This window comes from Mobula hypostoma, chromosome 10, assembly GCF_963921235.1.
Source record: "Mobula hypostoma chromosome 10, sMobHyp1.1, whole genome shotgun sequence".
NCBI classification, from domain to species: domain Eukaryota; kingdom Metazoa; phylum Chordata; class Chondrichthyes; order Myliobatiformes; family Myliobatidae; genus Mobula; species Mobula hypostoma.
The window spans coordinates 117,007,120-117,025,213 of NC_086106.1; the positions used below are offsets into that span (position 1 = coordinate 117,007,120).

The 18,094-nt window shown below is 43.0% G+C and overlaps 2 protein-coding genes across 6 annotated transcripts in view; one reads left to right on the top strand and one right to left on the bottom strand.

Moving 5' to 3' along the window:
- LOC134353136 (transcriptional regulator Kaiso-like) overlaps positions 1-14,775 on the bottom strand; it is a 49,168-nt gene extending 34,393 nt beyond the window's left edge. For 2 of the 5 annotated variants that reach the window (XM_063061081.1, XM_063061080.1), the window contains exon 1: positions 14,656-14,775. The gene's annotated coding sequence lies outside the window, so the exon portion shown is untranslated. Of the gene's footprint in view, positions 1-238; positions 1,789-14,377; positions 14,397-14,655 lie in introns of those variants that run through there. The other 3 variants (XM_063061084.1, XM_063061083.1, XM_063061082.1) reach the window with 3 other exon arrangements.
- A 1,188-nt stretch (positions 14,776-15,963) lies between these two features.
- nkap (NFKB activating protein) overlaps positions 15,964-18,094 on the top strand; it is a 38,528-nt gene continuing 36,397 nt past the window's right edge. The window contains exon 1 of the mRNA XM_063061449.1: positions 15,964-16,099. The gene's annotated coding sequence lies outside the window, so the exon portion shown is untranslated. The remainder of the gene's footprint in view (positions 16,100-18,094) is intronic.

The window sequence follows — 18,094 nt, forward strand, 5'->3', positions numbered from 1 at the left end:
ATGAAATTGAGTCAGGTTTTTATAAATAAACAATGAAATTTATTAACCTCTACTCAAAAGCATCGAAAAGTAAACAAACGACTAATTTAAACGGAAGTCAACAGTGTTATGCATCTATAGTTATCAAACAGTCGAACTTAAATACAATTCTTAACAGATCCTACCTTAAGCACAGTATTAAGGTGGTAGTTTAATAAGTCCATATGACTTATGAAATAAATGAGAGGAGTTCCCGAACCTTGCGAGGAAGAAAAGAAGAAACTGCTGATGCAGATTCCAGCCGAGAAATGCCTTGTCAGAAGATACCAGGAAGAGTGAGTTTTCTCAAGGTAACTGACCTTTCGCCGGAAGTGGTCACTGCACAACACCCAAACCATGTAAGGGTTAACAAAATTGCGTGCCACGTATGGATGGTACCAAGTGTCAGTCACCCCTGAAATGCACCGAATGCCACTGATTAACCCCAATCCTTAGGGTTCGCTCAAAAGTTGGAAATTCTTTACACTCTCTCTCTCTCTCTCTCTCCCTCTCCTTCTCCGATTTTGTAACCACTGACTGTAACTCTCAACAAAAAAACATCTACGCAACAAACTGTGGTTTCCCTTTTATACCGGATGGAGCCTGCCATCACATGACATCACATCACATCACCCCGCTATCATGAGACAATTACGTCATGCCCATCATGAGATAATGACCTAATGCTCACCAGATAATTACATCATGCTCACGGGATAGGTAACAATATCGAAAGAATTTCTAACATGCACCAAATTTGCTTCTCTTCAATTTTACAGTTAATTCAATAATTAATGTCTGCACCATTTCTGTAAAAATTCTGGATTACTAATCATTGGATCCACCCTCTAACCACACAATCCATCCACCCAAATCCCAGACTCTGTGCTTGGCAACATCCAGTGGTACCTTCCACTGCTGGAAGCAAGTTCATTGTCTGTCACTTTAAGTCCCACCTGCTTTCTCTTGCTCAAAACCTTGCCGGCACACTCCCCTGTCTTAACAAATCCCTCCGAAGTCCCACCTCGTGATAATGCCCTGGATCTCCTCACTCATTCCGGACTCACAGCTCTGCACTTCATCCTTTTCCTGCTGGGTGCATCAGTTTGCCTCCTTGTGAAATGTGCCAGATCTTTCCTAGCAGAGTGTGAAGCGCATTACTAATGCGAGTTACTGTATTCCAAGTTGGCACTGATACACACAGAATTCATTGCAGGGGCTGGCTTTTCACCAGTGCAAATTTGGATTCATACCACTGTAACTTAACTGTCTGCAGACTTCACATTGAATCACCTCAGTCTTGACTCACACTATTTGCCCATTCCCTCTGAGTAATTCAGCTAACACCTGGTCCTCATATCATCAACCATTCTTAGAGACTTAATTTAAAATTTACGTTTCTTCTGGATTTGCAAACTATTAATTGCCATGATCTGACTGAGCAGAATGGAATGATTCTTAATTTCCGCCCCTTACGTTTAATAAAATCACAATTCACCTGTGCAATGTGTAAAAAGAGAGCTTAATCCAATCACAGTGAAAAGATTCAACTGGAAATTTCATCATCTAAGCAACGAATTTAGTCATCTATGACCAGAAACTGTGCATAAGCGTCTTATGACAGTGAATATAAGACCATAAGACACAGGAGCAGGATTAGGCCTTTCAGCCATTATGGCTGATTTATTATCCCTCTCAACCCCATTCTCCTGCCTTCTCCCTGTAACCTCTGTAGCTAGAATGCACTAAAACCCAGTAGACATCCTATAGCACCACACTGCCAGAACATGCAGACTATATTTTTAAATATTGCAAACAAAAATTGTGTTGAGGTCATATAAAGGCCTGATCACCATTGTGAAGCTCATTTACGCTACAAGTTTATCTAAAAAGCAGCCACACAGGGTCGACTTCATAGGCCCGGCTGGCATACCACAATACTGCTTTTAATTCAGACTGTTCACTGGAAGAGAAATCAGGCTTCAGGGCAAATTTAACCATTTAGGGAAAATGAGAGGTCAATTTTGAGAGCAAAAGCAACAAATAAAGAGGAACAGATCTAGTCCTACCGGTCTATTCTTCACAGGTTTAATAGACAGCAAGGCCAGAACAATTGTCACGTGATTAATAATTCCATCAGCGGCTTACAATAGTAAATAGAACATAAACACAAGAGATTCTGCTAACGATAGAGATCCAGAGCAACTGAATAAGTGAAGCAGTATCTCTGGATGACTAAACAGTGGACTGGAAAGGAAAGGGGAATATGTCAGAATAACAAGGTGAGGGGAGGGAAAGGGGGACAAGCTAGAAGGTGATTGGTGAAGCCAGGTGGGTGGGGGAGAGGGAATGAAGTGAGACGCTAGGAGGTGAAGGGCTGGAGAAGGAATCTGATAAAAGAGGAGAGTGGACCATGGGAGAAAGGGAAGGAGGGACACCAGAGAGAGAAGCTAGGCAGGCGAGGAAAAGAAAAAAAGAGGCCAGAGTGGGAATAAGAGGAGGAGGGGGAAAGATTACCAGAAGTTGGAGAAATCGATGCTCATGCCATCAAGACATGCCAAACAGAACATGCTACAGCCTTTTAAAAAAAAATTATGCCTCGTTGTACAAAAGGAAAAGGTCAAAACCTTTTTGCTATTTTACCAATGAATTGAAAGACTGAATGTCAAGATTCAGTCCCATGTGTGACAATTGCAAGTCACAACAGCAGAACAAATTGACTACTTTCCTAAATCATTGTGGTACTGACAAACTTTGCTTAACAAAATTAGAAGAACATAAGCAATGCCTAAAGTTCAAAGTAAATTTATTATCAAAGAATGTATATGTTACCATTTTCTACCCCAAGATTCATTTTCTTGCAAGCATTAGTAGGGAACAAAAAAAAACAAAATCTATACATGAACAGAAACAGACTGACAAGCAACCCATGGGCAAAAGAAGACAAATTCTGCCAAAATAAAACTGCGAATATGAGTTGGAGGAGATTTGGTATATGGCCAGACTCTCGCAAATGTCTACAGATGTACCATGGAGAGCATTCTGACTGGCTGCATCACTGTCTGGTACAGAGGCACCAATGCACAGGATTGAAAACAGCTGCAGACTCCACCAGCTCCATCATGGGCACCAGCCTCCCCACCATCGAGGCCATCCTCAAAAGGCAGTGCCTCAAGAAGGTGGCACTCATCATTAAAGACCCTCAGCATCCAGGACATGCCTTCTTCTCATCACTGCCATCAGGGAGGAGGTACAGGAGCTTCCGGACACACACACAATGTTTTAGAGTAGCTTCTTCCCCTCTGCCATCAGATTTCTGAATGAACAATGAACCATGAACAATACCCCACTGTTTTGTTCTCTTTCTGCACTATTGAATTTTTAACATTTCTTAATGTAACTTATAATAAATGTTATGTTTTACACTGTACTGCTGCCATAAAACATCAAATTTCACAATGTACATCAGTAATAATAAACCTGATTCTATTTCTAAGCTGTAAAGGGTCCTTGAAAGTGAGTGAGTCTGTAGGTCCCCCAACATCACTCAGCTGGATTTCCATTTGTCCTCTTCTCCTTCCTCAATGCTCCAGTACTTTAAGAATCAATACCCTTGCAACTGCTGCCGCAAACATCCCAGTACAAGCCGAAGATAACAGCAGTTGCGAAATCAAAGGGGAAAAAAAAATAGACTTAGCTTTTCAAAGGATGAGTGGAATTACCATGATTAGTTACAGCATTGCACTTGTTGAGAAGCCAGCCAGTGGTGTAACAGCACCAGACTTCAAGGCCAGTGTTCCCTGGTTCAAATCTGGCTGGCTCCGTCCATGCTACGTTGAGTGTCGAGCTAGCAACTCGGCCTCATTAAAAAAAAACAGGAAAAAATGCTAAAGAAGGGCAAAGTTGCCACCTGGTGCGCCACGAGGCGTGGAAAGAACCAACAACAACAACTTGTTAAGAAAGCTCAACCACCAGACTATGAAAAATGCTGCCAGTTTCTCTAACTGCACTGTATCTGCTCTGAACAAAGCACAAAGCAATCTCCTACATGCTTCGCATCTGTTTTTCTTCAACTGTGGATTCCCCTCCACCATACCTGACAGAGAAAAGAAGTGTCAGACCGTAAGAGATATGAACAGAATCAGGCTATTCACCCTGACTAATTAAGATTAAGAATCTATCAACTTCCACCTTAAATATACCCAATTACATGGCTTCCACAGCTACCTAGAGAAATGAATTCCACAGATTCATCACCCTTTGGCTGAAGGTATTCCTCCTCAACTCCATTCTAAATGGATGCTCCTCCATTTTGAGGCTGTGTCCTTTGGTACTAGACTCCCCTGTTTTTTCTCTCTTAATCTCAGTCCTCTCCTTCAAAGGTTTTTGATGATTAACATATTTGCTTCAGATTTCCAGAATACATTACACATTTCACACATGCCAGATTTATTCCTCGTACCCTTTTATTTCACCCCGTACTATTATCCCTTTTGTCACTTAATCTTTCTATTTCACCTATCACAGACTTTCCATTTTTGTCCTTTCCTCTTTTTCTATCTCTTGTTTGAGTTCCAACCTATCCCAGCTCTGATGAAGGCATCCACCTGAAACATTAGCTCTCAGGATCTCTCACCTAAAACAATATCTCTCCTCACAAATGTAGCACCTGGTTTTCTAAAGCTTTTAGGTTTAGTTTAGAAGTTCCAGCTTCTACAGTATCCTGATTTTGTAGGAAAATGCTCCTTTAGCTACCATCCTCCACTTTTATCCTGAGCAACACACACAAAAGCTGGAGGAACTCACCAGGGCAGCACCTCTGGAGAGGAATGAACAATCAACATCTCAGGACAAGATCCTTCACCAAGACTGGAATAAAAGGAGGTAGGGGAGGGGAAGGAGTACAAGCTGGCAGGTGCTAGGTGAAACCAGGTGAGAGGGAAGGAGATGAAACCAGCAAAGTTGAACAATCCTGAATTGATAAAAAAAATTAATGAAACTAGATTAGCAATATAGCAATCTTAGCATTCCAATAACATCCCAATTTGTGGAACTAACTGAATAGCAATACTAAACTAGCAGTCAACAAAAAAGTCACCCCCTTGACTTACAACCCTCTCAACTAGCCTAAACTAAACAACTAACTAAACATGAATAGGTAATTATACTCATTTGCTTCTACCATGCCCCAACCCAGGTGACAGATTACCATAATAAACGTGCCACAAAATACAAGAGAGACAGAAAATAGATACGTGCCTCCAATGGACAGAAAATAGATACATGGGTCCAACATCACAGCCCGTTAATTATTACACCACAATAATTACAACAACGTACTGCTAAAATAGGAGACAACAAATCTTCAAGGATAAACATCTTAACATTTATACAAATGTCCTCATTCTTTCTTCTTCCAGACAAATCATGCAACAGTCATCCAGGCCAGAGGACCGCAGTACAGAGTGATCACCACTCTCTTTTAGCTCAAAGTCATGAAGCTTCTAGAGCTGAAACTCCTCAAACCTCTGCCATCTGTAGAAGACAGATCTTGGTCCTAGGCCTTTCCAGACAGCTGGTCTTGATGCACACCTGCTGCACAAATCCTCTTCTGTCTGGAAAAAGTTGAATGACTCTTCCCATGATCCATGAGTTTCAAGGCGCTGTGTCTCCTGGGAGGAGATTGCATTTTATACCTGGCCATTTCTGACGTTCTTATAACTGTGGTAAATACTCCTTGACCCACTTCTTGATTATGTACCTCAGAATGATGTCTGAGATATGAAGATCCTTTGCCAGTGTAGCTGGATGTTTAGACTGTTCAGGCATGGCTGCCCCACTAAGCCATCCACCAACTCTCAAGACACCATCTTCACGTACTATATTGAACTTGAAAATATGGCTGTTCCTTTTCACACCTTCCCCCCCCCCCACTTTGCAAACTTGAGAATTCATCTCTTTCTTTGGCAAAACCCAATGATCACCCTTTCAGCCTCCCTGAGCGCCTCCACCGAGAGACAACCTTGGCCAGTCTGATCTTTGGCCTTCGCAGTCTCTCTCTCTCCAAAGAATACCTTTGTTGTTCTTCATCCAAGTCAGACTGAGCAAGAGTGATATTCAATTGCTTCCTCTTCCGAGTAAGAAACAAGAGCAGGTTCCTAAATCTAAGAATCCATGCCATTGTCTTCCTCTAACAGGCCCAAGACAAGAAATGATGAATTATGTGTGCAACTCTTTCCTCTACAATATGGCTTGCCATCGTAGCAGTGGTGAGCTTCATATGATGGATGGAAACTGACTTCAATGGAGCTACCCTCGATTTTCCTATGATAAAAGACTGGGCACCTGAGAGCACTTGTTATGCAACAATAGGTAGGTCACTGCTCCACAGCCAGCTTCGCTTGCGTCTCTGAAGTGGTGTAACTGTGCAGCAGCTTCTCCAAAATTCAGGGGTTTCAAACATCTAACAACCTCAAAGTCTTCAACTGGCAGCGTTCTTCCAGCCAAGCCTTTTCTTACATAGATCTTGCAGGATCTTCTTAGCAGAGACCACTGGACTGAAGATTGCTAACGGACCATAGATGGAATTAACTGTGGAGTTTTCCGCTGGTACTTCAACTGATTCAGTATCTGCCATGATCACTGCTGGTTCTTTTCTGAATCTGGTTATGACTCCAATCAGTGAGCTAGTACGAACAGGTCCCTGTAAAAGCTGAGCATTAAGTGATATTCCCTGAAACGTCACTCCGCAATCAAACAACACAAAGATTCCCTTTTCTGGGATGTTAAATGCCATGATGCGGAATATACCAGACCTTCCCATCACTGTGTTCCAAATCCTCTGCTGGCACTCTTTTGGCATGACCTTTGGTGATGACATCCTTCAAGGAAATTGTGTAGTCAGTGTGAAATGACAAATCCTTCTTAAACCTCTTCCTTCGATTTAGAGTACGCTGTTCAGAATTTTCCTATTCTTTGGCATGATAACCTCTTTCTTTCTCAAAGGTAAACTAATCTGGAAGTGGCCATCCACCAGTTTTGAGGAATTTGTTACCAGCTCCATGAACTTGTGGTCTTCGCTCGACAAACCAAACCTGAGATTCTGTTAACTGTCAGCTTTGGCTGTGTACAGTTTCTTCCATCTCTATGATCTCCTTTCAGTGGCCCATTCACAGTCCAACCCCACACCGTTCTAATTGCATAGCGTCCATCGTTAACACTGCAAATCATTTGCAATAGCTCCAATGCTTCAGGCACATTTGTCCCCATTAGCAGTTCAATTTCTGAATCAACCTCTGGTAAACAGACATGTTTCAGGTGAGACTATCACTGAAAATCCCTGTCTTGGAACATTCCCTTTGTGGTCAAACATACTTTCTTATGTATAGATGTTATGTAGTTCACATAAATTTTAACCACCTAAGCCAGCCACTTCCAATCCTAAAAACAATATAGCTTGTCATGATCTTCTATTGGTCCATGGTACATAACAGAATGTGTGTCCTTTTTTCCTGAGGTTGAGTTTGTTCAGGAGGCTCGCTGTGCAGAACACTGCTGTACTTCCTTGGTCTCGGAAAGCATAAGTAAACACTGTCTTGTTACCCTTCTTAGACTTCACTTGTATGGAACTACGGGTAGTTTACAATCATGATCACCAGCCCTGTAAGGTCATTAGATACCAGGACACTACTCACTGCTGTGTCCAATTCTATCACGGCTTGTTTTGATTCTGCACCCTTTTTGTTAGAGTGAATATGAAGTATGGAGGGATACTCGCTACTGCACATCTTGCATAACAGACACTTCCTACACTCTTTGCTGATGTGTCCTGTACACAAACCGCCAAAGCAGACACCATTTTCTTTTATGGAGGCAATCTTCTCACTATGAGCCCCTTTCTCCAGCTGAGGCCATGCATCCAATGTACGTTTACCCTCACCGAACAGAAAAACCCTTTTGGCAGGCAAGACCATTCCTTTCCATTAGATCTAGGTTCAGTTTTAGCTTTACTTCTCAGTGGCCACAGTAGTGGTAAAGCTGCTTCCTTTAGCGTTAGAATGAAGTTGTGACTTAGCTTGTTCACACCTTTGCTTATTGCAGGTGATATAGTATCCTATGTATTCCTAAACATCAGGTGAGCAGCAATCTTTACTTGTCTTTCAATAGAATCACCAATATCAACGAAAGTAATCTTATGGTTGTGCCTTTCTTGCAGTTCACAGGCCACCTTTCTCCATTTATCCCTAAACATATGGGGCAATTTCTTTACAGCAATCAATATATTGGCAGGCATGTCTAGCTCACACATGTACTGCACTTCTTCCACGGCACTGCAACAGCCACTAAGAAAAAAAGATTGTAGTCTTGAAGAGCTTTCACATCTTCAGGTTTCAATGGTACCCAAGAAGGAGCGTTTTGCATATAGGCAGACACAATTTTCTGTTTGTTACCAAAATGCTCCTGCAGTAAAGCCTTAGCTTTCAGATATCCTTTCTTCAGGGTCAACATGCTGGCAACTCTAGTGTACTGTTCAAGGAAATAGAGGCAATCTCTATAGCTGTCAGTCTTGCCTTCAACACTATTTTCAAAAGCCCTCATGAATGCAGAACATTGCAATGGATCACCCTCGAAGATTTGAATCTCTCTTTAAGGCAAAGATGAAATGTGTTGCTGTTGTACCAATAAGGTTGTGATTTCATTTTGCTTCCTCATCTCAATACTATTCTGACTACTTCTATCTGAAACAAGATGTTTCCATGCTGTAAGTGAATGTCCCCATGAGCACTTTGAGCTGTTGGATATGACATAGCTTCAGAGTACCTTATTAATGCAGGCTGAGAAAACACCCTGAACTATCCCTTAGGGGTTATGTTCATGTTTCACAGACACTTGAGGAACAAATAAATCCAACATTGACATTGAGTGTGTTGTGTTTTCTCTGTGCCTTATCAATATAGGAACTCAAATCATATGACTGCCCTGCTGAGCAGTTCTGGTACTCGCCACACTTGAAGCCCTTAGCACATTAACTTTGGCCACCCGTGCGGCAATTTTTTCCTGCATCTTAAGCTGCTCCTTCATTTTCCGTCGCTGTTCCTCTTTCTCTTCCAGCACATGTTTGTCCTTCAATAATTGTTGCCGTGTGATTAATGCAGCCAAATCAGCCTCCATTTTAATATGTTGCAAAGGAGTTATTAGATATAGAAGATGCTCTGCTCTGCAGCAGAACTTCAAGCACTGACATTTGACAAACTGTCACTGAAGTCTATGTCATCTTGTGGGTTCTCTACTATACACCTAGTCAAAAAAATAGCTTGGAATTTGAAAAGCATTGTCTGATGGAAGGAGAGACACATTAACTTGATGCAATAACATGACCTTCAATCTTTGATTCAACCATTGTTTCCCATCCCCTATGAATGCACTACAATAGTGACCAATGCTTGAAAAACATCAATTCTGTCTTTCCTGCTCGAGCTTGGGAAGTAATGAGATTAGCATGTGATGTTGCTTAGCAACAACTTCACAGAGATCTTTCAGGACCTCAAGACAAGATGGCACTCATAAGGCATTTTTTAAAATTTCATAAGAACAAACCTTTAATTTTTTTCACATTTGTTTCATACTCCTTTTGAAGGCTTTCAATTAGATTAGCCTTAGCTTCAGCTTTAATTCCTCTTTTGCAAGCCTCAACTGCAGGATTGTCGGCACCAATTCCATACTTCAAATCACTCATGTTACTTTCTCTACGCATATGTCTCACAATTAATTCTTTGTTCACCCGCAGCACCGGTGATATTCAATCTGATAAATGTAGTCAACAAACAAGCTGTAACTGCATGCACAGCACTACATATATGAATTGATGGCTTTGTGGCAAAGTTTGCAGATAATATGAAGACAGGCAGAGAAGTAGGTAGTGCTGAGGTAGCAATGCGATTATCTAATTGAAAGAATCGGCAAAAAAGAAGCAGATGGAATACAGTGTGGGGAAATGTATGATAATGCATTTTGGTAAAAGGAACAACAGTGCAGACTATTATTTAAATTGAGAAAAAATTCATACATCAGAGGTGCAGAGGGACTTAGGAGTCCTCGTGCAAGACGCCCAGAAGGTTAATTTACAAATTGAGTCTGTGGTAAAGAAGGCAAATGCAATGTTGGCATGCATTTCCAGGGGAATAGAATATAAAAGCAAGGAGATAATGCTGAGGCTTTATAAGCCACTTGTCAAGTCGTATCTGGAGTATATTCAACAGTTAAGGCCCCATATCTCAGAAAGCATGTGTTGTCACGAAGAGTCCAGAGGAGGTTCACAAGGATGATTCTGGGAATGAGGGGGTTAACATATGAGGAGCAGTTGGCAGCTTTGGGCCCGTACTCACTGGAATTTTGAAGAATGTGGGGGGATCTCATTGAAACCGACTGAATATTGGAGGGACTAGATAGGGTGGATGTGAAGAGGATGTTTCCTATGGTGGAGTATCCAGAACTAGAGAGCACAGCCTCAAAATTGAGGGGTGACCTTTGAGAACAGAGGTGAGAAGGACTTTTTTTTTACCAGAGAATAGTGAATCTGTGGAATGGTCTGCAACAGACTGCAGTGGAGGCCAAGTCCGTGGGTATATTGAAAGGGGAAGTTCATAATTGTTCCTGACTGGGCAGGGCGTTGAAGATTATGGCGAGAAGGCAGGTGTATGGGGTTGAATGGGGTCTGGGATCAGCCATGATGATAGGCTGAATGGCCTAATTCTGCTCCCATGTCTTATGGTCTTAAACCAAACCAAACAAATAGCCTTCAATTCAAACATCAGCAACCAGAATATTTCAGAACTTTAATAAAACAAAGCAACAAACCCTCAGGCAATTCAGCAACGGTCCCCAATGGACAGGCAATGTTGACCATCCAAAACAGTGTTCAAACCACAAATACACAGCATGAATCAACAAAAGGTAGTTTACCTGCAGCAAGCTGTTCCACTTTCGACAAGAGGATCGAGGCAATCCTTTGCCGTAAACTGGTGTTTGTTTAGTATAACTTATTTTTTTGTTGACAAAATGTAGCAGTTTCTTGAAAGCAAACCAAAACCACAGAGAGACTAAGCCAGGCTACTCGACACTGTATGATGTGCTTCCAAATAACAAATTCTCAAATTCGAAGAAGGTACGTTTGAACCTTTATTACAAAACCAGCAAAAAAGAACAATCTTGCACTGATAACAAGCTAACAAAACTAAATTAGTGATACAACAATCTTAGCGTTCCAATAACATCCCAATTTGCGGACCTAAGCGAATAGCAATACTAAACTAGCGGTCAACAAAAAAGTCACCCCTTAGCTTACCCCCTTTCAACAAGACTAAACTAAACATGAACAGGTAACTATACTTATCTGCTTCTACCACACCCCAACCGAGGTGACAGATTACCCTAATAAATGTGCCACAAAATACAAATGTACAAGAGAGACAGAAAACAGATACATGGCTCCAACGGACAGAAAATAGATAGGTGGCTCCAACGGACAGAAAATAGATTCATGGCTCCAATAGACAGAAAATAGATACGTGGCTCCAATAGACAGAAAACAGATACATGGCTCCAAAGGACAGAAAATAGATACGTGGCTCCAATAGACAGAAAATAGATACGTGGCTCCAATAGACAGAAAATAGATACGTGGCTCCAATAGACAGAAAACAGATACATGGCTCCAACGGACAGAAAATAGATACGTGGCTCCAATAGACAGAAAATAAATACGCGGCTCCAACGGACAGAAAATAGATACATAGCTCCAACGTACAGAAAATAGATACATAGCTCCAACGGACAGAAAACAGATACGTGGGTCTCTCACAGCACGATCGTTGCTGATTTGATTTGATACAAACAATTCATTTCACTCTATGTTTTGATGTATATGTGACAAATAAGGTAATTAAAAAATTTATTCCCTTTCTCCTACCAAAAGGAATTACTCAATATAGATCAGCAGCATATGCAAAAACAACAAATTTCAAAGAAATACATCTTTCCTATGAACTATTGTAAGTTTATTATCCTGGATTCATACAAGTGATTAGAGAAAGCATATAACTACTTTATTGCCGTAATCTGCTTTTTCTCAAGGGATTAACAACAATCATTGAGTGCTGACCAACCTTCTAATCTGGCAGCCTTCAAACTTGATCCCAATCTGAAACGTTAACTCTGCTTCTCTTTGCAAAGAAGCTGCCTGACCTGCTGAGCATTTTAGTCATTTTCCGTTCTGTTTCAGATTTCTAGCATCTGCAGTTTTTCAATCTGCATTTTCAATGGGGGCCAGCAGAAACTGTAACCCCTCCCCAGATGGATAGACTTGTTAAACTGGTTTCCCCTCCTCGGCCAAAATCATAATTAGTGCTCCAGCCAGTGCTGTAGCAAAGAAAGGGGTTCCTCAGCAAAGAACTTGGAATCAATCATGGCCTTTCTTTCAGATTTCCCACACCATATTTAAAAAACAAAGTTGCCTTCCTAAATGATTTAGGCTAAGAGTACTGCATAATGGACTTCCTCACTGAAAGTAACTACTCAAAGCAAACTATTAGTCATCATTGAACATTGAATGTTGAATGGCCTCGATAGATTGGACGTGGAGAGGACATTTCTCGTGGTGGAGCAGTCTAAGACCAGAGGATACAGCCTCAGAATACAGGGGCATCCATTTAGAATGAGGATGAGGAGGAAATTTTTTAGCCAAAGAGTGGTGAATCTGTGGAGTTCCTTGCCACAGGCGACTGCAGAGGCCAAGTCATTGGGTATATTTAAGGCAAAGGTTGATAGATTCTTGATTAGTCAAGTCACAAAGGGATACGGGGAGAAGGCAGGAGATATAATGAAATGATGGAGTAGACTTGATGGCCCAAATGGCCTAATTCTGGGCTCCTATATCTTAGGGCCTCAGTCTAATATTTTTAGCACTTGTTCTCAATGTAAATTACTGAGATTTGACTTTATTTCCCTTAACACAGAAAAACTTTACAAGATGATGTTTTTGACAAAAAAAAATGTAAGTGGATATTTTGGGCAAATCTCAAAATCAAAAAAAAGACTTGCAAAAAAAGAATGTTGGAAGAATGGACAACTACACCAAGCTATTAGGGTTCAGATATGCCAAATACTAAAAAACAGGCATAATCAAGAACAATTTTTTAAATTCTAAAGTTCAAGGAGAAAGATGAGACTATGAAGTCACTTGAGTGAAAAAGCATCAGTGGATCAAATGTTAAACCAAAGCTAATGAACAAAGTGCTTGCTGAGTTTAATGGCAAATTGGTCATGTAATTGGACTTGCATATTACATGAATTGAGAAGACAATATTCACAATTCTCCATAAAGTGTCTAATTTGCTTCTGCATATTAAAATAATTACAGGAGTACTCAGCCCTACTATGATCTATGCTTTGTTGAGGTTGGACTAGCAGATTCCTACCCCCTCCAATCTATTTACCCAAAAATGAACATAATTAGCAAACTAGCATATCAATCACTCCACTTACCCAATTAATGACGGATCTATGCACACAAACCAAAATCACATCCCATGCCTTGACTCCCTCCTGCACATGGCAAGTGCTCCAGAGAATTCCATTATCTAGCATAGGCTACTTTTAAGATGGAGACATGTTCAGGGGGATTCGGATGGCCAGCTGAAAGTTACTGCTGAGCGTACGTTTTATGTGAAAGTAACACTGCAGTTAATTAAGATAAAAATAGCTTTTCTTGTCCCCATTGTCTTTTCCAATACCAGTACTCTCACGCCAGTCTTTTTGTGGCAACCCTATAGTTATATAGTTAAAAACAAAACATGTTCTGATTTAAGTGATTTCACTTAAAATTATGTATTTTAAATGTCCACGTTGGTGCACTTTACTGAAAAGTTTTATTTAGGAAACATCTAAATTCTGCAGCAAACAATACCCAGATTTGGAATTTTGTTAATACAGCAGGGACACTTTTGGCACACGTGAAGTACTAAAATAATCATCTGAAGAGGATGTTTCTCCAGGGAGGTGTGTCAAAGTGTTCTGAAACAATTTGCAAAGGAAGATAATGAAAAATTGTAAAATATTTGGAAGAATCCTAAAGTCAATGCCAGTATTTAAAGACAACACCTCCCAAAACAGTGAAAGGCCTAAAGGCTTGTAAGAGATTTACTGATTTGTAAAACATTATAGAAAGGGGAGATTGTGACTGCATATTTTAAACCTTTGACTGGACTTCCCTCTAGTGCCGTCTGCACTGGGGGGGGGGGGTAGTGCACAGATAAAGCTGCAGCCCTGACAGGAATCAACCCCTCCCCCACATACCAGATACCTGAAATCCATGCTGATATCAAACATCAAGAGGCAGATAGTGACAATAGTGACAGGTTTTTTCTCTTCCTGGTTCGGTAGAGGTGGCAGCGCGGCGCCCATCTTCCACCAACGCCACTTTTATCACACCCCCCTCCTCCGCCTCGGCTCGGGTTTCCGAAACTCATTTCCATTGAGACGAAGCAGGCAGGAAGTTGCCGATGATTTAATTTATTATTTTCTTTCGATCCCTTCTCTCTCTTCCCCGCCCTCCCCTTTCTCCTCAATGACTGTACTTACGGTTCCTCTCGGGCCTTGACAAGCAAGCAGAAGAAAGGAAAAAGAAGAAAGGGCCCGTGCTCGCCGGCCGCGCCGCGCTGCCCCGCCGCCGCCACCAACGCGCTCCGCGCCTGCTGGGGGCGCTGGCGAGCAGCCGCCAACGCGCTCCGCGCCTGCTGGGGGCGCCGGCGAGCAGCCGCCGCGCTCCGTTCCTGTGGGGGGCGCTGGCGAGCACCGGCCGCCGCGCTCCGCGCCTGCGGGAGGGCTGGCGAACAGCCTGCCCGTCCACTTCATAGCGGACCACAAGCGCAACTGTGCTTGAAGGAGCCCATGGATGTTACACCGGGCATAACTGAAAGCTACGTGCTTGTTATGGTAATGCTGTTCTACAGGACTGCACGTTAAGCTAAATGCCACAATAATGTGTATCAAATGCAACGAGAAACTATGTATGTTGTGTGCACTTTGGGCTATGTGGTACATGGAATGTGTAAGCAACGAACAACCTGCCGGAGATATTCGGAGACACGGGAAAAACTGCAGATGGTAGAAATCTGGAGCAACACACAGAGGCGCTGGAGGAACTCAGCGCGTCAGCCTACATCTGTCAAAGAAAACGGTTGTTACTATTGGTAACAGCCCCAGCAGATTGGTTGTCGCTGCAGATTCCAGCATCTTCAGTCTCTTGTGTCTCCAAGACTGCAGTTAAAACAAATTGTTGGAAGAACTCAGCGATTGAACTGCAGCTGTGGAGGGAAACGGATGGTCGACGTTTCGAGTCAAGACCCTGCATAAGATCCATCATTTTGACCCAGCAGTATAATTGATTTTGAACGCAAATAACAGGAATTCTGCAGATGCTGGAAATTCAAGCAACACACATAAAAGTTGCTGGTGAACGCAGCAGGCCACAGCATCTCTAGGAAGAGGTGCAGTCGACGTTTCAGGCCGAGAGCCTGACGAAGACCCTGGCCTGCTGCGTTCACCAGCAACTTTATGTGTGTTAATTGATTTTTAAACTTCCCTCTAAAAATAACCATGCAAACCAACAAATTCAAGGGATAACAATTAAAATAAGTCCCGTCCTGTATAGTTTTTCATAATCTCTGTTGTATATCTTCATTTTCCCTTAAATGTTAGGAAGAAACTGAATCTCAACGTGGTATATGGTTACCATACGTAATTTGATAATAAATTTACTTTGGCTCTAATTGCCAACTCCGTGCTACGCAACAGCCCCGGCAAGTGGGCTCACTGCGCACGCGCCTTCTTGCGCGTCGGCGAATCAGGGACGGCAGGGAGCTGGGCCAATCAGGATAGAGGACGACATCCGGGTAACCGCGTTTCCGACCTGTGACCCGCCAGGCAATTGTTGTGGGGGTTTCGTTCGGACGGTCGTCTGTCCGACGTTGTGCTGGACGCTGGCTGAGTGTCGGCGGGAACGGCGAGTACAGGGAGGACGCGGGTCAGTCTCTACACACCTACCTCTCGGGAGGCAGTAACGAGGCGAGGAGTAGCTTCGGCCGAAGGGGGGAGGGGGAGAGGAAAGAGATTTTGGTGGAGGTGGAGGTGGGGGGGGGATATCGGGGCATTGGGAGTAGGCGGTCGGAGGGGGAGATACCGGGGGTGAGGTAGGCAGTTGGTGGTAATGGGGATAATCTCGCACTACCTATAAATGCTCCCAATGGCGGTGCGTCTCAAATAGCCTCTGACAACCACGTCCAGCTCCTGGCCTTCACGTGTAGTTTAGCTATTAAGCCCGGCAGAACTGTTTCTAGACAGAGGAGCAAAGGCGGGTTTCTTGCGCCTTAAAACCAGTTGCTTTGGGTAGATAGCTCTTCAGCCGTGGTTGGCAGCTCACCTAGATGAAGGAAAACTCTGATCTCATACCTCCACTGTCTTGCGGCTGTACCCACTCATGAGGAAGGCTTCGGGAGTAAACCCCTAGGAAAAAATCTGGTACTGGAGTCCCTAAGGCAGTCCTACATTGATTTCAACGCTGACGGGAAACTCCTGCGATGCTGTTGGTGCCAAGCTGTATTGGTCTCTGCCTATCCTTTGGAATCATCAGCTGTGTGGAGAGGGGGAGCCTGTTGCATGGGCATCAGCTTGCTCTTCACATCCTACGGCCCTGGTTTGTCTATCATGTGGACAGCTAGGAAGCTATATCCATGGTCGACCCCGACTAACTGTGGGGGAAACCGGATGGGAGGGGGCGCTGTCATCAGAGTGAGGTGAGGCCAGGGAGATGGGCAGTGCAGGAGATCCTGAGTGGCGGTGGGGGTGGTGATGGCCTGAGGTGAGATGGGCAGTGGGGAGACGGAGGTCCTGCACTGGGACTCCATTAAGATTATCTTGTGGGTTGAACCCATAGTAAGGAACGGCAATGCAAAGTAAGCATTCATTTCAAGGGGACTGGGATACAAAAGCAAAGATGTAATCTTGAACACGAGGAAATCTGCAGATGCTGGAAATTTCAAGCAATACCCACAAAAACTGCTGGTGAACGCAGCAGGCCAGCCAGCATCTATAGGAAGAGGTACAGTCGGCCAGGCAGCATCTTTGTGTGTGTTGATGTAATCTTGAGCCTTGTAAGGCATTGGTCAGACTGCACTTAGAGAATTGTAAACAGTTTGGACTCCATATCTAAGAAAGGGTGTGCTGGTCCTGCTGAAGGGTCTTGGCCAGAGGTGTCAATTGCACTCTTTTCCGTAGATCTTGCCTGGCCTGCTGAGTTCCATCAGTATTTTGTTTGTGTTGCTTGGATTTCCAGTATCTGCAGACTTTCTATTGTATGTGCTGGCATTGGAGAGTTTTAAGAGAATGGTGGGGGGAGGAGGTGTCTCATTGAAACCAACTGTATATTGAAAGGCTTAGCTGGAGTGGCTGTGGGGAAGATATTCCAATAGTAGGGGAGTCTAGGACCAGAGAGTACAGCCTCAGGATAGAAGGACATTGCTGTAGAACAGAGATGAGCAGGAATTTCTTTCACTGGAGTGTGGTGAATCTGTGGAATTCACTGCCACATACAGCTATGGAGGCCAAGTCATTGACTATAAGACAAAGATGCAGAATTAGGCCACTCAGTCCATCGAGTCTGTTCTGCAGTTCCATCATGGCTGGTTTATAACCCTCTCAGCCCTGTTCTCCTACCTCCTTCCATAAACTTTGATGCCCTGACTGAACAAGAATGTATCAACCTCCTCTTTAAATATACTCAGTGACTTGGCATCCAGCCATTCACAGCAATGTATTCCACAGATTCACTCTCTGGCTAAAGAAATTCCTTATCATCTCTGTTCTAAATGGGCATCCCTCTATTCTGCAGCTGTGCCCTCTGGTCCTAGACACACCCACTATAGGAAACATCCACTCTATCCAGGCCTTTCTGTGTTTGATAGGTTTCACTGAGATCCTCCCTCATTCTTCTAAAACTCCAGCTAGTTACGACCAAGTATCA